The 8,614-nt window shown below is 39.7% G+C and overlaps 1 protein-coding gene across 4 annotated transcripts in view; it reads right to left on the bottom strand.

Annotated features, from left to right (window-relative positions):
• The window catches only part of sytl2a (synaptotagmin-like 2a), a 48,600-nt gene extending 43,136 nt beyond the window's left edge, over positions 1 to 5,464 (bottom strand). Inside the window, exon 1 of one of the 4 annotated variants that reach the window (XM_014020349.1) lies at positions 5,430 to 5,464. The gene's annotated coding sequence lies outside the window, so the exon portion shown is untranslated. Of the gene's footprint in view, positions 1 to 4,131; positions 4,284 to 5,429 lie in introns of those variants that run through there. The other 3 variants (XM_014020347.1, XM_014020350.1, XM_014020351.1) reach the window with 3 other exon arrangements.
• Positions 5,465 to 8,614: the final 3,150 nt, after the last annotated feature.

Raw genomic sequence — 8,614 nt, 5'->3', positions numbered from 1 at the left:
CCACCCATATTTTCAGTTACAGGCTGAGTCATTTCTACCTTCTCCTCTCTGTCAACGCTCTCTGGTTTCATTTAAAAGACCAAGATTAACCTTCAGGGTGGATATAGCTCACTCACACCAAGGACCTATCCACGTCATCATTTACCCAGAATGCTTTGCGTGTAAATAAAATGGCTCTGTCCGTGTTAAAATATATTTTAAAAAATTAACAAAACTAAACAGCCTAAAGTATTTTTACAGTCTTTATTTTACAGTTAAAGTATATGTTTATCATATAAAGTCTAATGTTGCAACTAATCGAGTTGAAGCAGGTGGCGGAGCCCAGCCACCCTGTAGGGCAAACATTTTCTAACTGCTTGTATATTGGATCTTGCTCTTTCAGTTACAATCCACACCTCATGACACAAGGTACTGTAAGTGTTGGAATCAACCAGTAAATTCAGAACTTTGCCCTTTAGCTCAGCTCCTTCTTCACCATGACAGCCTGGAGCAACGCTCTCATTACTGGACAAAGCCCCAYCCCATCTCCTGCTGCATCCTACATGCGAACAAAACTTCCAGATACTTGAACTTCTCCACTTAAGTTAGAGACTCAGCCCTGCCCTGTCCTGGAGGGAGAATTCAGACGTTTTCCAGTTTAGAGCCATGGCCTCAGACTTGGAGGAACCCTCTTACCTCAGTGGCTTCACACTCTGCTAAAGGTGGCCTGAAGTCACCAACAGAGCCACATCATTTGCAACAAACAGGGTCGAAGACCAGGGACAGCAAAGTTCAACCCAAAAGCATTAAAGATCTTCTGACCACCGCTTCAGGAAGCTGCATCTGCAACAGATGCCCTGCTCTGTCCCTGGAGGCTTGAAAAAAAACCTCTTCTGGAGGAATGTTGAAAAATCACAAACAGGGCCTCCTATCAAACCTGGAAAGTTAACTACATGGCAACAAAAATAACTAGTTTATAATCTGGTTAGTTCTTTGGTCCATTTTTGGGCAAATGTTGCACATCACATTTAAAATGTAAAACTGTTATTTTACCAGGCAAATCCCATTGAGATCTCAGATCTCTTTTTCAAGGGTGGCCTGAGCCTGAAGGCAACCTATTGTACATGTTTTTGTGTTGTGGGGGAAACCGGAGTACCCGGAGAAAACCCACGCAAGCACGAGGAGAACATGCAAARTCRACACAGAAAGACCCCAGGTCCGAACCGYGGATCGAACCCAGGACCTTCTTGCTGTGAGGCATCGGTGCTAACCACTGAGCCGTCGTGCCGCCAAAAACAAGACACACAGTCTGCACAGTAAACATGCAGAGACAGGCCTTTACAATTCACAGGAGCAGTTTTTAACCAAAACAACATGATAAAAATTCCCAGCTTCAAACTGATCTCACTGAATACAATGACTGTTCTCCCCTGCCTCACATCAGAGGAAAAGTTGAATATTTCTAACAAACTGCAGCAAATTCTAAGAATTCCTAAATTTTGTCCAAGAAAAGGTGCTTCTATGAATTCACTCCATTGGAAAATGAAGAGTTCAACATTCTTTCAGTCATCCAGCTGCTGTGCAGTCATGTCTGATCATGTGCTGTGATAAAGGAACTGAGAAATGTCTTCAGTCACGGCTGCATGACTGCTCTCAGTCATATTTTACCCACATTAGGATAATTGATTTTCCTGCTTGTACCTCTGACTTGGAGGGAAAAAAAGAAGCCTGTTTTGTGAAAAAAAAGAATGTTGTAAATGTTGCATATCCAGTTTATGTGAAGGGGGCATGTCTGACTCAAGCCAAGAAGGCTTAGTTCCTTCTGAGATATTTATGCCAAACTTCCTGATTTTTTTTTTCCTCCATCCACTCTGGAGAATTGTTTGTTTCTTTTGCACCATAGCTGTAAGATTTAAAACCAAAGAAAAGGCGTACGTTCTTGGAAGGTCATTTGTATTATCTAAAAATAAGACTTTAAGAAGTGAAATTAATCTGTTAATCTTCAGATGCTTCTGTGGCTTTGTGGGCTTTATGTGCAACAGCAGAGCTTTAAAGGGATAGTTCAGTTTTTGTCTAAAAGTTATTAATAGTTAGTATCTTATCAACTGCACCATCAAACTTAGAGTCCAGACTAGGCAACTGATTAGCCAAATGGACAAATTTAAAGTGTCTTACAGGTTTTTAAAACAACTTTCTTCTTAAAAATAAAAAGTGTGAAATAACACTACATAAGATCATATTAAACTTCTAAACCTTTTTTCCACCATTTGTTTAGCTTGTTGCTGTTTTCTCAACCTTACAACGTTGTGTTGTGATGAGTAAACTTTTGGAATGGCTAGACACTATTAGACAACTCTTTAATCTCCTTGTACATGACAATAGTGACAATACATTCAATTCAATTCCACACACTGCTCAGGCAGACTGATACATTCAGTGGCCTCAGCCAAACATTCACATTGTAATATGGATGCTGTTCCCTTGAGAACACAGTGATAGCTAATGTAGTGTTTTTCATATGCACTTCTATAAATCTTCTTCTTTCAGCTGATCCCTTTTCAGGGGTTGCAAGTCATCCTCCATTTCACTCTGCATCTTCTTTGCCACCCTTTCCACTCTAATCACATCCATGCATCTCCTCTTTGGCCTTCTTTCTTGTTGTTTTCTTGCCAGCTTCATCTCTAACATCCTTCTARCAATATTCCCACTGTCCCTCCTCTGGACACGTCCAACCATCTCAGTTTGGTCTCTAACTTTATCTCGCAGTCGTTAAACCTGTGCTGTTCCTCTGATGGTCTCATTCCTAATCTTATTCATCCTTGTCACTCCCAGGGAGAACCTCAGCCAACTCACCACCAGGTAGTGGTCAGRTGACAGCTCCACCCCTCTCTTCACCCAAGTGTCCAAAACATGCGGCCGCAGATCAGARGAGACGACAACAAACTCAATCATTGAACTGTGACCTAGGGTTTCCTGGTGCAAAGACACATGGACACCCTTATGTTTGAACATGGTGTTCATTATGGACAATAATGACGTGCACAGAAGTCCAATACAACCCATTCTCTCTCCCGACTTGTCAACATATTGACGCTTGGTCAGGTAGCTGTCCAGTTTTGGACCCGTCGYGTGCCCCCCATCATTCTTAACAAGATGAGATGGAGGAGAAGGAGGAGCGTGTTATCATAATTTTTGAAAAGAGTAAGAAATGCGCGACAACTAACCATCCCAGACCCTAAATTTAACTTATCTTAGCCCTATACAGCTTATCCCTGACCTCACTTACTAAAGTTAACCATTAACCCTGATCCCTCATATTAATCCTTTTTGAAAGTGTAGAGAATGCATGAGAACTAACTGTAAGAGACCCTACATTTTACTTCTATTAGCTATATGCAGCCTATCTCTAACCCCAGTACCTAAAATTAACCATTAATTCTGATCCCTCATATTAACCTCAGACCCCCAACCCAAAGACTCCCAAGTGGTGCAACCCGGAAAAGCCACGGGCGGCAAGGACTGACGTGAGGGGGGACCCGACACGTCAAAACTGAAGGCAGACGGTCCCTGACCAAGCGTCAATATGTTGACGAGTCGGGAGTGAGAACGTGTTGACCAATAACAAAACAACACTCAGGTTCAGATCGGGGAGGGGGTGGTCAGTAAGTAGTGATGCAATCAAAAACTGGGGGTACACGGTGACCCACCCTAGACCATGAACTAAAAAGAGGAAAATTTTCATCTTCTGTTGGGGTTGTGACCTTATGACCCCTTGATGACATCATTGCATGCATATTTGTTTAATGAAATGTCATGTCAAGCAAAAAATAATAATCAGTATGAATCATATTTGTTTTCTAGCAAAGTTATTGGAAGTTAAGTTTTCTGCACCCCCTTCTGCCAATGGACTATCTCTGTTTCACCAGTTCCTTCAAGTCTTCCTCCTTAGTGTCCAGCCTCGTTATCATACGCCTTCTGTTTGACTTTTGCTTCCTCCCTCTTAGACCTACGGCACGTTGTATCTCACAATCCTGTCTACTCTCTTCAGTCCTCTCACTCTCACATTTTCCTCTGTAAATCTTCTTGCACTTCAACAGTCTACTCCCAGGTTTCCTTACAATCTTGTCTTTGACTAAACGACACACCGAGTACCTTCCTGTCTCTGATCACCGTTGTTGTGGTAGTCCAGTCATCTGGAAGTTCTTCCCTACCACCCAGAACCTTTAGGAGCTCACTCCAAACGTTCTTCTTTCCTCAGTTTCCACCGTTTGTCTTCTTCTCTTCTTCTTTTTCTCTTCTTCACCACAACAGTTATCTACACACCACCATCTGAAGCTGTCTGCCCACACGCTCCCCTGCCACAACCTTACAGTCCCTCAGGTTACTGCGTACTCCTCCCTCCAGTCTTATCGGTCACCCTGTGTTTCTCCCTCTTTTTGAAAGCTGTTGACTACATCCACTTCCATCTTCTAGGCAAAACCCTTCATCATCTGTCTTTCCTGGCTCCTTTCCTTGATACCAAGCACACCCTTCACTTTCCCATCCTCTGTTTACTTCACCAACATGTCCATTCAGGTCTACTTCACCACTTACTCCTCCCTGAGAATACTCTCCTGCAGTTCTCTTCCTCCTCTACCTCATGTCTAACCTGTGAGCAGAACCACTGATAACATTCAACATCAGACCTTCTACTTTTACCTTCAGGTATTTCACTTTTTAAAAAGTGTTTTTTTATACTGTAAGCCTGAAAAACAATTWAAAAATCTGGCCCTTGTTTAGCCTCTTTCCTCACACTCGACGTTTGACGTCACAGCTGAAAAGGTACTAAATATTGTTAACTATTAGATGGAACAGGACTCCAAAGTTGACTCTACTTTCCCTCTAATGTCTGTCATTTGAAAAAATGTCTGTAATTTACAACTAAACAAGACATAAAGTATGGAACAAAAGCATTACATTGTATATTTTCATCAAATCTTTGCAGTCCTCTAATACACAGCAGGGAGATTAAACCAAATAAAAAGGAAGGTTTTTAAAAACAAATATAGTAAAACTGCTTTCTCAACAATTAAAAGATGTACTATTAAACATTAAAAATCTGTGTTGTATTTATAAAATACTCGTTCAGTGTCAGCTTTCTTTACAAAACGTTTTAAAGCAAACAATTGTGAGCAAAGTGTTTCACAATTTACCCACACTACAAGGTAAAAGACACAAAAACAAAARCATAAAGCCAAATAAATCATACAACATACTAACACAAATATTATCTTTGATGGTCTTATAAGACATAAATTAATACACGTTCAGCTGGGTTTTCAACAGAATATCTGACTGACTATTCCTCATGATGCAGATTGTTCTCTGACTGAAAGCCTGATCCTGACAGCAAAGAGGAAAACTCAGGGTACGATGAACTGAAGTTTAAAGGAAGGAAGCAGTTAGCTCACCGTTCTCTGGAGCTCCTTACTGAGTYAAAACTAAACTTTAGAAGGATCTTGAGCAGCTGGAAGTGGGAGGAGCTGCAGAGGCAGCAGAGGGAAGAGAGGAACTGGAAGGTCGTGTAATGCGTGTATGACTGGAAAACGCTGAAATCTGATGGGCTCACAGGCTTTCTGTGTTGAAGTGAAGTCGGGGCATCTTTGGTTGGACTTWCCTCTCACTCAGACAAGGGTTTCTAAAGGAATTAAATCAACTTATCAGCAGCAAGACACGGGATGAATAATATTTACTGTGAATTCCTGCAGGTGGTTGTTACATCCAGTGGTGGGCACAGTTCCCCTAAAGTACTAAAGCACTAATAGGGGAACTAATTTATTGATTAGTGCTTTAGGGTTTTTGCGATTTTTAAATTCATTAGTGGATTAGCACTTGCTAAATTTATGGGCTGAATTTAGAAGCACTAACTGAGGTCTTATTGTTCACAGTTGATGGTGAAAGCTGTCACATTTTGTTCATATGCATGTCACATACAGCGGGTAAAATAAGTATTGAACTCGTCAACATTTTTCTCAGTAAATATATTACTAGAGGTGCTAATGACATGAAGTTTTCACCAGATGTCGGTAACAACACAAGTGATCCATACTTACAAAGAAATCAAACCATAAATGTCCAGAAATGAAGTTATTTGTAATAATGTGGAATGGCACAGGGAAAAAGTATTGAACACACTTACTGAAATTTATCTAATACTTTGTACAAAAGCCTTTGTTGTCAATGACAGCTTCAAGACGCCTCCTGTATGGAGAAACTAGTGGCATGCATTGCTCAGGTGTGATTTTGGCCCATTCTTCCACAAACAGTCTTCAAATCTTGAAGGTTTCGTGGACCTCTTCTATGAACTCTGATCTTTAGTTCTTTCCATAGATTTTCTGTTGGATTCAGGTCAGCTGATTGGCTGGGCCATTCCAGCAGCTTTAGTTTCTTTCTCTGAAACCAACTGAGAGTTTCCTTGACTTTGTGTTTGGGCTCATTGTCTTGCTGAAATGTCCAACCTGCTAATTCCAGGTCTTTCTGAAGCTCTCCACAAGTGGTCCTTGGCTCTTGGACAACTCTTCTGATKATTCTTTTCACTCCTCTGTCAGAAATCTTGTGAGGAGCACCTGGTCGTGGTCGGTTTATGGTGAAATAATGTTCTTTCCACTTCTGAATTATGGCCCCAACAGTGCTCACTGGAACCTTCAGAAGTTTAGACATTCTTCTGTAACCGATGCCATCATTATGCTTTGCAACAATAAGGTTGTGAAGGTCGTGAGAGAGCTCTTTACTTTTACCCATCATCAGATGGTTCTTGTCTGATACCTGGCCATCATTTGGGACTGAACCAGCTGATATTAACTTCCACTGACAAGGGGCAGGCTTGTTTTCTAATTACTGAGAGAGTTCAGCTGGTGTCTTGGCTTTCCATGCCTTTTTACACCTCCCTTTCTTCATGTGTTCAATATTTTTCCCTGTGCCATTCCACATTATTACAAATAACTTCATTTCTGGACATTMATGGTTTGATTTCTTTGTATGTATGGATCACTTGGGTTGTTAKCGACATCTGGTGAAAATTTCATGTCATTAGCACCTCTAGTAATATATTTACTGAGAAAAATGTTGACCTTGTAGATACAGCGGGTAAAATAAGTATTGAACACGTCATGTGTCAAACTCAAGGTCCGCGGGCCAAATGTGGTCTGCGGATGACTCCCATTTAGCCCACCAAGGACACTAAGTGACAATATTCTGCACACAGTAGATATTGTCTCATGTTGACTCTGAAGAATGTTTCATGTCTCAACTGAATTATTTTAGTGCTTTAGAATTAACTCTAAATATTAGAGTTAGTGCTTTAGGGCTAGTGCAACTAATATTTAGATTAGTGCTGCCCACCACTTGTTACGTCATTTTAGTGTCAAATGGTGGTTGGAGACGATGACTTTCAACTTGCAGAATGGAATGATGCTCTTCTCTTTTCTTTCCCTTTTGCATAAGTTAACTTCATTTACAAAAAGATTTGCAGTAGAAATCCATTGGATCTCCAGTTTCATCACAAATGGACAGAAATAATGGAACAAACACAAAGAAAGGTGGTTTTGTAAGATACAAAGGAGAGTGGGAGAAATGAGAAGAGAAAGGATGAACAGAAGAGAGAAGAGATTTGAACACAGGAATCAACAATACACGATGCAGAATGCAATCAAAGGATGCAGGAAACTGTCAACATTATGAAGAAAGTGAAACAATAAATGTAAGAGATAAGATGGATGGTGGAAGAATTTAGAAAGAGTAATAAACATTTAATATAATGAATATACTACAGAAAGATTCATGAAGTAAAAGTATTTAAATTCTAATTAGGTTGCCTGCCGCGTTGTATAGTAACTAAGTACAAATAGTTTGTTTCTGTACTTAAGTAGAATTTTTGGATATCTGTACTTTACTTGAGTAATTATTTTTCAGCCTACTCCTTACTTCTTCTCCGTATATTTTTACACAGTTATCTGTACTTTTTACTCACATTTTAAAAAAGGTATGAAGTAGAAAGTTGTTACTTTTATTTGATTTTTGCTTGTTTTCATTCCAGCTTGTTATTGTAAAAAAAAGTATTATCCATGTAAATTGTGCCTCCTAGATAGAGTGAATTTATTGTGGTTGAATGAGAAGTATAAATATATAAAATTCTGATACTATATTAATAGTTTGTTCACAAACAAATCATGTCACGCTCAGCAGGACATAATCATTAAAATAAAAGGACTGTACTTAAGAAGTATTTGTATTTCATGAATTATATTACTGCATTTGACCGCGCTCTCAGATATATTTTCATTTTGTGGAAAAGGTTTGGACAGACTTGATGTATGTATATAAACTGAAACAGATAGAGCATCCTAAATTTAACATAAATAAATTATTTTAATAAAACACTCATTTCCGCATTGTTTTGGGGAGTTCACCTCCTAATAAATGTCCTTATAGAAAATCTAACAGCTCATTTTAAAGCAATACTTTTACTTTTAATACAGTGGTCCCCAAACAACGGCCAGGGGGGCCGGATCCAGCCCACCTCCCGATTTGGTCCGGCCCCTAGAACAATACCAGAGAGCATTTAGTTTTTTTCATATACAGTATGTGTATTTATATT

Source organism: Austrofundulus limnaeus, unplaced genomic scaffold (genome assembly GCF_001266775.1).
Source record: "Austrofundulus limnaeus strain Quisiro unplaced genomic scaffold, Austrofundulus_limnaeus-1.0 Scaffold249, whole genome shotgun sequence".
Lineage (NCBI taxonomy): Eukaryota > Metazoa > Chordata > Actinopteri > Cyprinodontiformes > Rivulidae > Austrofundulus > Austrofundulus limnaeus.
Note: the sequence above shows the minus strand (reverse complement) of the source record. Positions and strands in the feature narration are given on the sequence as shown.